We start from the raw sequence: 15,630 nt of genomic DNA, 5'->3' as shown, positions 1-15,630 counted from the left end.
TTTTACACTTGTTTTATTCAAGAGCAGTTTGATTCTGGTTTTGGTTTTTAGCAACTTGACTTTCACTGATCTCTGAGAGCTTCCAGGTTACTTTCATAAAAACAACTCCCTTTGCACTGAAAATTCTTTCGTTTTTTTTCACTTAAGGACATAATTGCAGAACAAGTACAACTGGCTTGAATAAGTGTAAGGACAAGCACGGGGCTCACAGATGGGGAGAGACGCTTCAGGTGGCGGGGGGACGGTGGGGGACAGCCTGTGCCCGGCCCGCAATGGACCCTCGCAGGAGCATGGGTCACTCAGGGCTTGGTTAGGAGAACTTCTGTGGGCCTGCATCTTCATGCTCCCAGGAGACCACAGCTGTCCGATCCATCAGTCACTCACTGCTCACTCAGTCGTGTCCAACTCTCTGGAACCCCTTGGACTGTAGCTCGCCAGGCTCCTCTGTCCATGGAATTTTTCCAGGCAAGAATATTGGAGTGGGTTGCCATTTCCTCCTCCAGGGAATCTTCCTGATCCAAGGATCAAACTCAGGTCTATTAAGTCTCCTGCATTGACAGGTGGATTCTCTACCACTAGTACCACCTGGGTAGCCTCAGCTGTATGATAGATACCCGGAAATGGAATTGTGGATCGAAAGTGAAGTGCGTTTTAAGTGATGGAGGTGGTGGTGTGGTGGTTTAGTTGTGTCTGACTCTTTGTGACCCCATGGACTGTAGCCTGCCAGGTTCCTCTGTCCATGGGATTTCTGGATACTCCCAGTCGACTAAAAAGATGCACAATGTGAGAGTTGCAAGTCATTTTATTTGGGGCAAAATGAGGATTGCAGCCTTAGGGACAGCACCTCAGATAGCTCTGAGAGCCTACTCCAAAGAGGCAGTGGGGCAAGGTCAATATATAAGGTCCTGGTGAAGGAGGAGTTCAGTAGAATCAAGCATTCCTTTTACAAAGGCTTTCTGCTAGTCAGGAGGAGCTGATATCATCATGAAGGGATTTAGTGCTTTTCTAGATAGGAGGAGTTGCAAGGATTGGGGTCATGAAAGGAGTTCCTAAAAATATCTAACTATCTAAAGACTCGTTCCACCACATTCCCTGGAGCACAGAGTGCCTCACTCTCCACCCCGAACTCCCTCAGGGGGTGTTGAAGGTCAACAGCCGCAGCAGCACGGGGTTCAGTCTCCGCAGAGGCAGATGGCAAATGCCCTTGTGGTTCGTGCATGGGTGCGTGCTAAGTCGCTTCAGCTGTGTCCGACTCTTTGTGACCCCACGGACTGTAGCCTGCCAGGCTCCTCTGTCCATGGGGATTCTCCAGGCAAGACTGCTGGAGCAGGTTGCCACGCCCTCCTCCAGGGGATCTTCCCAACCCAGGGATCAAACCCAGGTCTCCTACATTGCAGGCGGATTCTTTACCGTCTGAGCTACCAGGGAAGCCCATGAATACTGGAGTGGGTAGCCTCTCCCTTCTCCAGGGGATCTTCCCGACCCAGAAGTTGGACAAATTACTGAACTTCTCTGTGCCTCTGCTTCCTTGTCTGTAAAACTGAGCTCATACACAGGGTTGTGGAGATCAAATGAGTGAGCACAGATAAGGAGCCGGCTGACAATGCTCAAGCCTTCTTCAGTTGTATCTTTCTCTACTGAAAAATCTTTTTTCATTTTTATAGAAAATCCATCAGTCTTTTTCTTCATTTAAACCTACTCTTCTGGATGTTGTGTTGTATGATTAGGAAGTCCATTCCCAAGAGGTACAGTTTACAGGGATAGGTAACTGTGACAATGTCTTGAAATGGAAGCTTGGGTGGAGCAGTCAGGCAGAGACCTGCTCCGAAGCTGTCATGCCCACCCTACTGCTTCTGTAAGAATGGGGCACAGCTGGGGTGCAAGGAGCCTACCGACAGGAGTGAGGCTGACTTTACGTGTTTTCACTGGACTCTGTGCTCTCTAAAGCTGCACTGCCCACTTGGTTAGCCCCCGGTGACACATGGCTCTTCAACACTTGACATGTGACCAACCCTCATTGAAACGGGCTGAGTGTATAAAACACATACCAAGTCTTGCAGACTTGAGACACAGAAAAAGAAAGCCAACTGTCTCATCAATAGTTTTTGTATTACATGTTGACTTAATATCCTGGATATATTAGATTAAATAAAACATATTAGAAATTTTTTTTACCTTTTTAAATATGATTACTAGAAAACCTTAAATTGTATATGAGACCCAGATTATATTTCTGTTGAACACAGTGCTCAAAAAAGAGGCAATATTTTATTTCCCCATGTCCATAAACACCATCAAAAAGTGGCCATATATTAAGCCTTAAGAAAAAGCTCAATAAATATTTATTAAAATTGTATAGGCCCTACTCTCTCACTACAATGCAGCAAAACAAAAAAATAAGTTTAAACAATGTAAAAACCTCAAATCGGAAATGTTGGGTTGCCGTTTCCTTCTCCAGGGAATCTTCCCAACCCAGGGATCATACCATTGTTGCTTATGTCTCCTGCATTGGCAGGCGAGTTCTTTGTCACTAGCACCACCCATTTTCACATTAAAAATAAAATCCACAATTATAAAGACGTCAGCACTCCTCTCAGTAATTAGGAGAACTAGGGAACATAAAATCAGTAAGGATATAAGAAGAATTGAATGCCCTCAAACCAACTGGAATGAATTAACATTTATAAGGCACTCAACAGTAGCAGAATACACTTTTTCAAGTGCACGTGGAATATTCACCAAGATAAACCACACCGCACTTTCATAAATTAAAAGAATTTAAATCACACAGAGTGTGACCTCACCATAATAGAATTAAACAGAAATCAACAACATAGAGATAACAGGAAAACCTCCTAGCACTTGTAAATCAAGCAGCATGTTTCTATGTAATCTCTGAGTTAAAGAGGAAGTCTCCAGGGAAGTTAGCAATGAACGAACTACCCTTCTTCACAGATGGTATGATGTGGACATAGAAAATCTCAAAGAATCTCCCCCCAAAAAAGAAAAACTCTTAGAACTAATAAAACTAGGGCTTCCCTGGTGGTCCAGTGATTACGAGTCTTCCTTGCAATGCAGGTGACGTGGGTTCAAACCCTGCTCTGGGAACTAAGATCCCACGTACTGCAGGGCCGCTAAACCTGAGAGTCACAACTAGAGAAGCCCGCCTGCCACAGCTAAGACTCAACACAGGCAAATAAATAAATGAATATTTTTTAAAAATAGTAAACACTGACTGAAAACACCTGAAATACAATGCCCAGTGCTGCTGTGGAGCAACTGGAACTCTCACACACTGCTGATTTCAAAACGGTACAGCTGCTCTGGAGAATCATTGACAGCTTCCTATAAAGTGAAACGTGCACTTCCCTCCAAGCCAGCGATCCCAATCCTGGGTATTTACCTACAGCGGTGTCTCCATAGCAACGCTACTGAATTTGGGGCTGCTCCCTCCTTGGTTCAGGGAATGCTCTCCTTCCTGTTCTTTGCAGGTTTAGCACCATCCTGGCCTCTGCTGCTGGACGCCTTGTAGCACCCCTGCCCCCACATGTAACAACCCACAATGTCTCTCCACCTCGCTAAGTATCATCCAGGGAGCAAAAATAGTTTGTAGCTGAGAACCACTACCCCTGAGAAGCAAAAATCTGTGTTCATACAGAAATCTGTACACGGATGTTTATACTAAGTCTGTTCATAATTGTCAAAAGCTGGTAACAACTCAAGTGTCCTCTAACAGATGGATAAACAGACACAGGAGCATTCATACAATGCATATTATTGTTGTTGTTTAGTCGCTAAGTTATGTCCAACTCTTTGCGACCCCATGGGCTGTAGCCCGCCTGGCTTCTCTGTCCATGGTCTTCTCTAGGCAAGAATACTGGAGTGGGTTGCCATTTCCTTTTCCAGGGGATCTTCCCGACCCAGGGATCGAACCCATGTTGCTTACATCTGGCAGGTGGGTTCTTTACCACTACTCAGTAATAAAAAGAAATGAACTGTTGGCACAACTCAGATGAATCTCAGAGGCATTTTGCTGAGTGAAAGAAGTCAGAAAGTTTCCATAGTATGTGATTCCACTTATATGACATTCTGAACAGGACAAGGCTATAGGGATAGAGAACAGATGAGTGGTTGCCAGGGGTGAGGGGTGGGGGGAGGCTGTGACTCAAGTGGGAAGCCCAGGAGTGTTTGAAGCGATGGAGCTCTTGTGTGTCCTGCTTGTAGTGTTGGTGACAAGAATCTATACAAAGGTCGAAATTCATACAACGGTATACACCAAAAAGTCAATTTTACTGTATGTTCATTTAAAAGCTGACACGTTGTAAAAAGAGATGTCCTCATTTAGGTTAAGTATTTTCTGCCCCCTCTCTCCAAATATAATAAAACAGTGATCTGTCTGGCTCTGAATTAAGGCAGACATTTACATACAGCATAAGAAAATCAAATCTGGAGATACTTTAGAAGAATAACATTGGGCACAGAAATTACTTCAAACACAGAATAATGTTTGAAATAAAAATTTATCATATTAATAGGCCAGAGGAGAAAAATACCCCAATCTTCAAAGAGGTTGGAAAGGGAAGTGGTACATCAATTTCCATCTAAACAAAACTCAGAAGCATGCTTGCTGAAATTTGTAAAGAGCATCTCAGATCTATAAAAGCATCCTATGTAATGAAGAATTGCTGGTGGCAATAAAGGCAAGACGATGATGCTTGATAACCCTGTGGTGGTTCTGGAAGCTGTGACTAGTGCAATGCAATGAGGAAAGAATAAGACATAAACCCATAGAGAAGGAAAGTCAGACCCACCGTTGTCTGTCAGGGATGGCTGCCTACGTAAGATCCTGAGGGAGTCAAAGATACTGGATCTGACAAGGCAGTTCGGGGAGGTGGTGGATTATAAAATAAGCATGCAAAAATTAGTCGTTTGGGAGATTTCCCTGGTGGTCCAAGTGGTTAAGACTCTGCCTTCCAATGCAGATGGCATTGGTTTGATCCCTGGTCGAGGTACTGAGGTCCCAAATGTCATGAGATGTGTCCAGAAAATATATTATAAAGAACTGAAAATTAGTTCTTTTTGTGTACATCAGCAAAACGCAGGTTTTCCATCAATTAGAGAGCTCTGTTGATAAGAAAACAGTGAGCACCCTAAAGAAAAATAGGCTAAACAATTCTCTTAAGAACAGTGGCTGGTGATTAAATGAAAACAGGAAAAAAAACCCACCAAACTCACTGGTAATGACAGAAGTACAATTAAGCAACACAGAGGCACCAGGCATTTCAAAATAGCAGAGACTTTTGAATATAAATACATTTAAAACCTCATGTTGGGCGTATTTTTAAATGAGTGCTCTTGAGCACAGCTGATGGGAAGAGAGAGAGCAATATTTGTACCAGTCTCCTTATAAGAACATGTTCGTATACTGTCTAGTGTTTCTGCTTCTGGAAATTTATCTTGAAGAATAATCAGAAAGGTACACAAATATTTATTAGGCTGTCCTTTCAAGAAAAAATTTAGGGAGGGATGGAGGAAGAAGCCTAAATGCCCAACGATAGGGAATTTTTTATTTTAAAGACAGTGTACAGCTATGCAAAGACACAAACATTAAAAAGCATGTTTTCAAAGAATGGGTGAATATTCATGACATACTATTTTTAAAAGGCAAGATAGAGCATTACATGTATAGTAGAGTGGGCATAGGAACTAAAGATATTTTTGTCATTTTCAATGTATCGGACCAAAAATATTTAAGTAAATTAGGATGACATAAGAGTAACCGTGGTCCCATGCAGTGGTGAATAACACAGGCATGCAAGCTTCAGTGCATCTCGTCCTGAGTCTTTATGGACTAGTGACTCTTCATGTCTATGTTAAAGAACTTAATGTGAGTTTCTATTTAACATCTGGCAATGGACACAACACTGAGATCTTCAGATTTTATGTTCCAAATCAGAGACTTCTGCATCAGGTTATCTTTTCATTTATCAAAGCAAGTCAGGCAACTTGTTCTGGCAGCTCAATCTGTTGTTGAAGCATCTCTTTCTTTAGCTACAAAAGCAGCAGATCCCAGCGAACTCCCGTTCACACGAGGAAAATACCCCCAAATGGTGGCCTTTTGGTAGGTCTGAGTCTCAGTTGGTCACTGAAAGAATCAGGATTTAAGAATAAAATTGTCTGTTTCCCCCCCTCCTCTTTGAAGTATAAAAATTAGGCAGCTGACATTTGAACATGTTCTCTTAGATGTCATGTAGGATTTCCTGGGTTTACTTTTTGTTTTTTAACTTAACTCTGAAGCTCTTGGTTCCCACCCTCCTGTTTGGAATGTTTCTCAATTACTGATTGAGAACGTGACGGTTTGAGAAAATAATTAGACAAATACTCAAATCACAAACTTAAGAAGAAGGCCGCTGAGGAAGGGCTGAGTGTTCAAATGGGAGAGGTGGGGACGGTCACTGCATTGCTTGACTTTCACCACACCTGGCACCAGTGTCGTGAGAAATAAAGGAGAAGCTGGGGTCCTGCTCTAGCACCATCCCCTGGAGAAGTCGCCCCTGCCGCTGGTGTGGTTGTGTCCCCAGACCAGATAAAGACGAAGTCCCCATGATCTTGGGGGACTGGCTGTATAGAGCTCAAAAAGTTGAGCAGGGCATGATATTTCGAGCATCTCCATGGAAACAAGGATGCACGCACACGCCCCGGCTGGCACGGTGGTGACACCGCCCATACGTGTCTGAACTAATTTCCCAATTCCATTCCCCTGGGAACAAGGTGGAAGGGGACTTCCCAGGGTGCTAGCCAGTTTGGGTGGGACTTGCAGTCTGAGTCTGATCAGCCTCTGAAATCAGAGTTGTGTTTTTGTCGCTTTTCAACCTGTTTTTACAACTTAGTACTTAAATATAAATATACTTTCTTTCTTTTTTTCTCCCCCCAAAAGAAGACTGTCCATTTGACTAGGAAACTGCTCGTGTTTTTTAATGATATACTTCTATCAGAAAATTAAGTCATGGTTGTTTTATTTACCAACCTTCATTGAGTCATATATTTGTCTCTGTAGGATAAACCCCAAATAATTCAGCAAATTAGTCCCCAATTGTCCCATGCTTTAAGATGGACAGTAGCCATCACCCAAAACATCAGATACTGCAAGCATTTATACCTATTTTGGGCTTTCCAGGTGGTGCTAGTGGTAAAGAACCTGCCTGGCAATGCAGGAAACATTAGAAACACTGATTCAGTTTCTGGATTGGGAAGATCCCCTGGAGGAGGGCATGGCAACCCACTCCAGTATTCTTGCCTGAAGAATCCATGGACAGAGGAGCCTGGTGGGCTACAATGGGGTCACAAAGAGTTGGACATGACTGAAGTGGCTGAGCACGCACATACCTGTTTTAACAAAGTGATGTTACCATTTAGCATTTTTAAAATAAATCTGTTGGATACATAACTTACTCACTTGGCATAAATTTCCAACAGAGCAAACAGAATTATGGTGAAAAAAGCCTCCCTGTCTAACCCCTGGCCGTTGGGGCCAGTATGTGTGTGTGTTACACAAATAATAAGCTATTTATGTTTGGTTGCGCTAGGTTCTTCATTGCTCTTCACAGGCTTTCTCCAGTTGCAGCAAGCGGGGTCTACTGTCTAGTTGTGGAGCTTGGGCTTCTGTGATGGGTTCTCTGTTGCAAAGCACAGGCTCTGGGCACACGGGCTTAGTTACTCTGTGACATGTCGAATCTTCCCAGACCAGGGATCGAACCCATGTCCCCTGCTTTGGCAGGCGGATTCTTATCCAATGTGCCAAAATGTTTTGACAGTTTTTCCAGATCAGCCCAAGGAGAGTTCCCAATTTTTTTTTCTTCTCTCTCTCTCTCTTTTTAAGCTTTATGGAGCTCCCCTGCTTATGATATTCCATTATCGATTCAACCAGTCCCCTGTTGATGGACATTTGCAACTAGAAATGTTGTGTATCCAGGATGTTCATTACAGTGTTATTTATAATAATAAAAGACAGCTCTATACAATGGCATACTGTAGGAATTGCCAAGTGAAACTGTTGGGTGAAAGGTTATATACTTTTGAAATTTTGAGACCTTATCACCAGGCTGTCTTCACACTTCAGCTGTGTGTGAAGGTGCTGGCTCACTCTGACCAGTGAGGTACAACATCCGACAGGTTTATCTTGTGAGCTGGACATAAATGATGCCGCGTTGTGGTTTTACTTTGCATTTCTCTTGTTGTGAATGAGGCTGAGCATTTTCTCTAGCATGTGTCTTTTCAAATCTGTATCTGTTTTGGTACCAAGCCATCTTGAGAAAAAACTAACAATCGGCTTGTGATGTGTGTGAGCTTGCCAAGGCTTGGGTTTGGGCACACCAGGCTTGGTTAGTGTGGGGGCACACCAGGCCCCCCGGGGCCTGCAGGTTAAGTGTGACCTGTAGTCCCACAGCGAGCGGGGGAGTAGCTGTCAGCTCCCAGGGTGACACCGAGGTCCCGTGGCCCCCATGGCGGCCCTCCTTGCATTTCTCACACGGACTAGACACCACGCTGCAGCAGGACTCGGCCTGGGCTCTGAACTCCAGCTGCATCGTCATTAATCAAGGATAAAAAGAGGTGCTCTAAGGGCCGCTTCTTAACTGCAAGCCTTTTCAGAGTCGCTTCTGTCCACCCTAGTGCCTGCGGGGTTTGAGTTACTCCTCTAGCCGCAGAAGTGGGCACAGCTTTGTGCCTGGACAGTCGTGTCACGCGGGAAGCAAGGCCTGGCGGCGGGAGGACACGAATCCACCCAGAGTGGCCGCGGCTGGCGGCAGCAGGACTCAAGGGCCGGAGCAGAGGGCAGAGCTGGCCTCGGACAGCTTTCTCTCTGCCTCCCCCCACTCTCCAGGAAGCAGCACTGTGGGGAAGTTAGGTATTGGGCAGGTGCCCAGGGCTTAGCACTGATACGTGAGAAAGAAAGGTATGCGGGGAGGCTCTGGAGCTGGGGAACACCCCAGCCCTGACACCGGGGTCTCAGACTCTGCCACGCCTCAGAACCGCCTGGGGATCTTCTGGAAGGACAGGTTTATGCGTGGGTCTGGGGAGGCGCCTGGGAATCTGCATTTTCACAAACATGTGGTCATGGGGTCAGGCTGAGATATGTGGGACTTCCCCCTCTTTTTTTCTCTGCGTCAAACTTGGACTGGTGATCTGTTCTGCATATGATAATATTCATGTTTTAATGCTATTCTCTCAAATCATCGCACCCTCACCTTCTCCCATGAAGGCCAAAAGTCTGTTCTTTATATCTGTTTCTCTTTTGCTATCTCACATATAGGGTCATTGTTACCATCTTACTAAATTCCATATATATGCATTAATATAATGTACTGGTGTTTTTCTTTCTAACTTACTTCACTCTGTATAATAGACTCCAGTTTCATCCACCTCATTAGAACTGATTCAAATGCATTCTTTTTAATAGCTGAGTAATATTCCATTGTGTATATGTACCACAGCTTTCTTATCCAGTCATCTGCTGATGGACATCTAGGTTGCTTCTATGTCCTGGCTGTTGTAAACAGTGCTGTGATGAACATTGGGGTACACGTGTCCCCCCTCCCTTTTTTGTCCGGCTAACTCTTATCGGTTCTTTGACTCTGACAGCCCCTTCTGGAAGCCTGCTGTCTCTGGCTGGCGGCCTTCCCCCTCGCCTGCCAAGGTGAAGCCCCCCCCCGACTCACTGTGGACATCCCTGCAGAGCTGTCGTTGGCTGTGCCCAATTTGTGGTCCCTCTGTGTCACCAGCACTGAGCCCATACACTACCTGGAGGTGACTCTGGGCACATGTCTATGGAACGAGTGAGCTGGGGAGGGCAGACGGTGTCACCGACCCCAGCCCCCCAGCAGGGTGGCCTCCTGGGCCGGCCACCCTGCTGGGGGCAAGGATCAGGTCTTGGTCATCTCAGGATCCCCAGAGCCCACAGCTCCTAGTAGGTGCTCAGCAAACACATGGAGTCTCCTGTGTGCTGACCGGGGCCACGCCTTTCAGGAAGCCAGATGGTAGAGGAGATGGGACATCAGGCGTCCAGTCCAGCTGGAGCCAGGAAAGGAGGCCGAATGGCGGGCACAGCTAATGGCATCCTTGGGAAGAGAGGCCCACGGCCGCGAGGAGGAGGGGTCTGGGAGCCAAGGCTTCGGGTGGAGGTTGTGAGCCATGGGCAGTACAGGAGTAAGCTCCATCCCTCGGTGCCAGGCCTGGTTCCCATCTGAGAGCTGGTTTAGAGGTTCTCCCTTAACACACTGTCTCAAGCACCTACTTGAAAGGGATTCCCTGGTGGCTCAGTCGGTAAAGTGACTGATTTACCAGGTTCGCTCTCCAGGTTGGGAAGATCCCCTGGAAGAGGGCATGGCAACCCACTCCAGTATTCTTGGCTGGAGAATTAGACAAACAGGAGTCTGGCGGACTACAATCCATAGGGTTGCACAGAGTCGGACACGCCTGAAGCGACTTAGCACGCACATGCATGCACCTACTTGAAAGCACCATGTAAAGCTAAAAAGACAATTAGCCGGAAAGAGCCAATAATTGAGGGTGGGAAGGAGGGAGCTTCTACACAAGTGACATCACGTCGACCTGCAAGGAGAGGGGACAGTGGCCCCGTGCCACCACCGGCCTGTGGGCTTTCGGGAAAGCCTGGGCGTGTGTGTGCGGAAGGGCGTCCCTAGCAGGGCAGTCCAGGCACAGAGCCCTGAGATCAAAGGAGGAGGTGTGAACCTTGGTTTTGCCGCTCACAAGCTCTGTGACACCCTCATCCACACAGCAGGGACCGTCAGGGGATCTCCAGGGCTGTAGTAAGGACCGAGGGAGGTGACACGTTGGGGGTACCCAGCAGGACACCAGGTGCAGGGTGGGAGCTGGACAGGCAGCAGCTGTTACTGTCCTTCGCTCACTGGTGTTTTGTCTCTGACAACGCTGCATAAACAAGGTGGAGAGAACAGGACATTTATGGTCAGTGTTTATCAGTGAAGTGTCACACCCGTTGACGTGTCTCAGACAGGACGGTGATGACTAAGAGAGAAACACGGCCAAGAGTTTCCTGGGTTTGGACAGAAAGTGATGCCCATGCTGGCAAAGGGGCATCGGGGAGTGGTCCGCAGTTCTTGCAACTCAGCCTTTTTCTCCCCAGTGCGATTTTTTTTTTAAAATCTATTCGGCTGCTTCGGGTCTTAGTTGCAGCACTTGGATCTTCTTTGTGGCGTGCAGGCTTCTCTAGTTGTGGTTCAGGCTTCTCTCTAGCTGTGGCATGCGGGCTCTAGAGCACACAGGCTCAGTAGTTGCCGCGAGGGCTTCGTTTCCCTGCGGCATGTGGGATCTTAGTTCCCCGACCAGGGATGGAACCCGTGTCCCCTGCATTGGAAGATGGAGTCTTAACCACTGGGCCACCAGGGAGGTCCTGAGGAAGTGTGCCAGGCAGCAGGCGAGTCCGTGGGGTTCACAGAGGAGAAGTGCTGGGGGCCTGGACCAGTTCATGGACTAGTGAGTGAATGAGTGGATGGATGGATGAATGAATGAGTGGACAAACGAATGAGTGGATGATGATTGATCAAATGAGTGAATGAATGAATGGATGGATGAGAAGATGAATGGAAGATTGACTGAGTGAATGAATGAGTGAATGGTGAGTGAATGGATGAATGAGTGAATGGATGAGTGGCTGGATGAATGAATGAATGAGTGGACAAACAAGTGGATGGATGAACGAATGAGTGGATGTATGAATGAATGAATGGATGAATGAATGAATGAATGATTGGATGGATGAATGATTGCTTGAATGAGTGGATGAATGAGAAGATGAATGGAAGATTGAGTGGTGAATGAATGGATGAATGAGTGAATGAATGAGTGAGTGAGTGAATGAATGAATGAATGAGTGAGTGAATGACTGGATGAGTGAATGAATGAATGAGTGGATGGATGAGTAAATAAATGAGCAGGGCCTGGATCCCTGTCAACTCCACACGCCCATTCAAAGGCTTGAATGAATGAGGATGAAAATAATATTGATGAGGAAAAGACAACCATATTGATGTGGCAAGTAATAAAGACAAACATCCTGGAAAACTAAAATCCACAGATGACTAATCACCCTATAAACGGAGAAAGAGGGGGTGAGCTTGCAGTGAATGGGCACAGCGGTATCAATTAGCGGTGATTCAGGCCCAACGCCTGCAGTGTGTCAGTGGCTGAGTGGCCCGCCTGCCTCTGCCCAGCGGCCTCTGGCCCCGTGTCCTCCAGGGGATCAGGATGAGATGCTGTCTGCGATCTGGGCACCTTTCCCACCTGCGACCCCAGCTGTGCTTCAGGGGCGTCCCCGGGGAGACGGGGTTCAGCAGACACACCTTATCTGAGGGGCTCACCCTGGGACCGGTGTCCTTTTCCTCTCTCGGTATCTGCAGCACTCATCCGTCTTGGTTTGGGGTGTTTTTTATTTTCGGTTATATTTGCTTAGAACTAGCAAGCTCTAATGGCTTGACCTTTTCTTAAGTAACTTAAATTTAGCAGCAGGAAAAGTGATTTGTTTCAGCCCCTGTAACAGAGGCGCTTCCGGGAACTTCCTGCCCAGTGCAGCCTTGCCGGGCAGGGCTTGGTGAACACTGGCAGAGCAGAGGGTGGGGCCTTCCGTGCCAGGGCCTCAGCTCAGACACAGGTGAGGCCAGCAGGACGTGCTGTGTGTGGTTTTGAGTCTTTCAGCAGACCGACCACGCGTGCCTTGGGGACAGAGAGGCCGCGGGCTCATTTCAGCGCCTCGTCACATTGTCTTGCATGAGGCACAGACACAGGTGGGGAGACAGGGTTCTCCTGGGCTGGTGGCCCGCGGCCTGTCACTGGTGGGCCACCCGGCAGTGGTGTGTGTGTGTGTGGGAACTTTCTTATTGGTGCTGGGCAGGTTTAGGCTGTTGCTCTGCAATGCTGGGCTAAGTCGCTCCAGTCGTGTCCGACTCTGCAACCCTGTGGATTGTAGCCCACCAGGCCTCTCTGTCCATGGGATTCTCCAGGCACTGGAATGGGTTGCCATGCCCTCCTCCAGGGGATCTTCCCGAACCGGAGATCGAACCCTTGTCTCTTACGTCCCCTGCACTGGCAGGCGGGTTCTTTACCACTAGTGCCATGGCCAGATCCCGTTTATGCTGTTAGGCATGCCCAACTTGCAGATATGCCGCTTATTTTAAAGCACTTTGCTAGGTCGGCTGTTTGAGCTTTGCATGGAGGCAGCAGAGTAGCTGCCCGGCAGGCTGCCTACAGACCCCACTGGATCCCCAGCGTTGTCTGCATCTTAAGTTGTGAGGGGTGGGTAGTGGGGGGCAGAGCCCAGAACTTGGAAAACCCTTGGGTTGAGTCTTGCGCCCTGCAATGGTAACTTCGGGGGCATTACTTAACCTCTACGTCCGTTTCCTTTTAGTAAAATGGGACCTTCCGTGTGTCCTTCCTGGGGGCCAGTGAGGATGAAGTGGGAAAGCGCCTTGTGTGTCTGGGGCACATACTGGTCCTCCCTCCCTCTCCCTGCCCACCTCCCTTCCTTCCAGCATCCCTCCCGGCCCTGGGAGCGCTAGTGTTCATTACCAGAGTCTTGAACCCTGGATCAGGGTTCCAGCCAGTGGGGAGGATGGAGGTGTGAGACATGGGGGGCGGGGGTCGGGACACTGGGAAGGGACCAGGGCCCCCAGCGTTCATTGCTCTCCTGGCTCCCAGCCCTCCTCTGTCTGTCTGTTTCTTTCCCTGAGGCCGCTGTAACAAATGACCACAAACTGGGTGGTAATTAATTCTCCCCCAGTTGCAGAGGCCAGAAGCCTGAAATCGAGGTGTCCACAGGTTCCGCCTCTTCCGCTTCCGGTGGCTCCGTGTGCCCCTGGACTTGAGGCAGCATCGCTCCTGTCTCTGCCTAGGTCCTCACCTGGCCTTCTTCCCTGTGTCTCTCTCTCTGCATCTCTCCTACAAGGACACCCGTCATTGGATTTAGACCTCAATCCAGGATGGTCTCCTCACCTTGACATCCATAACTTAATGTGCAAAGACCCTTTTGCCAAACAGGTTCCCATTCGCAGGTGCTAGCGGGTGGGATGTAGACCCAGGTGTGGAGGAGTTGTTTAGTTGCTCAGTCATGTCCGACTCTGCAAACCCATGCACTGTATAGCCCGCCAGGCTCCTCTCTCCATGGAATTTCCCAGGTGAGAATACTGGAGTGGGTTGCCATTTCCTTCTCCAGGAGATCTTTCCAACCCAGGCATCAAATCCACGTCTGCTCCATTGGCAGGTGGATTCTTTACCACCAAACCACTGGGGAAACCCCACAGCTTTGGAGGGGCAGTCACAATTCACCCCACTAGACCATCCCTGCTGGGGGGCCACAGTGGGACCTGAACCCATCCTAGGTTGGGGAACAGCAGAGGGAGATGGGGGGGGGGAGGAAGGTAAGGCTGGCCCCAGGGTGGCCTCAGGAAGGCTCATGGGTTTGCTTGTGAGTGGCGAAGGAGGGTGAGCTGGCATTGCCACCCTGCTTCACAGACAACACATGAGGAACAGAGGTCCAGTGAGTTTGTTGTTTCAGAGGCTCAATAATCACACAATAAGCATGATAGAGAGGACGGTGCCTCCAAAAATTTTATTGGATTATGGATTTCTCTTTTTTCTCTCTTCTTCAAAATGAAGTTTGCTTTATTGATTACATTATAAGATCAGACCGTGAAAGAAATAATCTATGCTCATTCTTCAGTGCTCAGACAGTTGAAAGGGTAAAAAGAAAAGAGTTGGGCTTCCCTGGTGGCTCAGTGGTAAAGAATTTGCCTGCCAATGCAGAAGACAGGAGTTCGATCCCTGGCCCGGGAAGATCCCACGTGCCACGGAGCAGGTAAGCCTGTGCGCCATAACTGTTGAGCCTGTGCTAGAGCCTGGGAATCACAACTACTGAGGCCCGCCTGCCTAGAGCCTGTGCTCTGCAACAAGAGAAGCCACCACAATGAGAAGGCTGGGCACCACAGCTAGAGAGTAGCGCCCACTTGCTGCAACTAGAGAAAGGCCCGTGCAGCAGTGAAGACCCAGCACAGCCAAAAATAAAAAAATAAAGAAATTTTTTTAAAAAAGAAAAAGAGTGAAATTCACCCTCAAATTCCACCCCCTGTTGACACCTGTGGTCGACATCATGACCTGCTTCCTTCTAAACGTTTTTCTGGGTGTATAGAAGTGGGGCTCTCTCTCCCACCCATTCTGCACCAGGAAGCAGCCCTGAGTCACCCTTGGCAGCTGTCGGAGCTCTGATGAATGGATGACCTCTCAGGTTTGACCTTGGACACGAGGGCGTCTCCAGCTTCACTACTGTGAGCAGGCGAGCGGTCTCTGAAAGGGTGCTGGCCACCTTTGCATCTGGGGAATTCCCTGGTGGTCCAGTGGACTTGATCCCTGCTTGGGGAACTAAGATCCTGCAAGTTGCACATTGCGGCCAAAAATAAAATAAAACCTTTGCATCTGTCTGAGGGGCCTCCCTGGTAGCTCAGCTGGTGAAGAATCCACCTGCAATGCAGGAGACTCTGGTTCAATTCCTGGGTCAGAAAGATCCTCTGGAGAAGGGATAGGCTACCCACTCCAGTATTCTTGGGC

The 15,630-nt window shown here is 48.0% G+C and overlaps 1 protein-coding gene across 2 annotated transcripts in view; it reads left to right on the top strand.

Annotated features, from left to right (window-relative positions):
* NGEF (neuronal guanine nucleotide exchange factor) overlaps positions 1-15,630 on the top strand; it is a 120,157-nt gene that overhangs the window by 89,185 nt on the left and 15,342 nt on the right. The gene's annotated exons all lie outside the window — the stretch shown is intronic.

This window comes from Cervus elaphus, chromosome 20 (assembly GCF_910594005.1).
Source record: "Cervus elaphus chromosome 20, mCerEla1.1, whole genome shotgun sequence".
In the NCBI taxonomy this organism is placed as follows: domain Eukaryota; kingdom Metazoa; phylum Chordata; class Mammalia; order Artiodactyla; family Cervidae; genus Cervus; species Cervus elaphus.
This window is presented reverse-complemented; position numbering and strand designations above follow the sequence as displayed.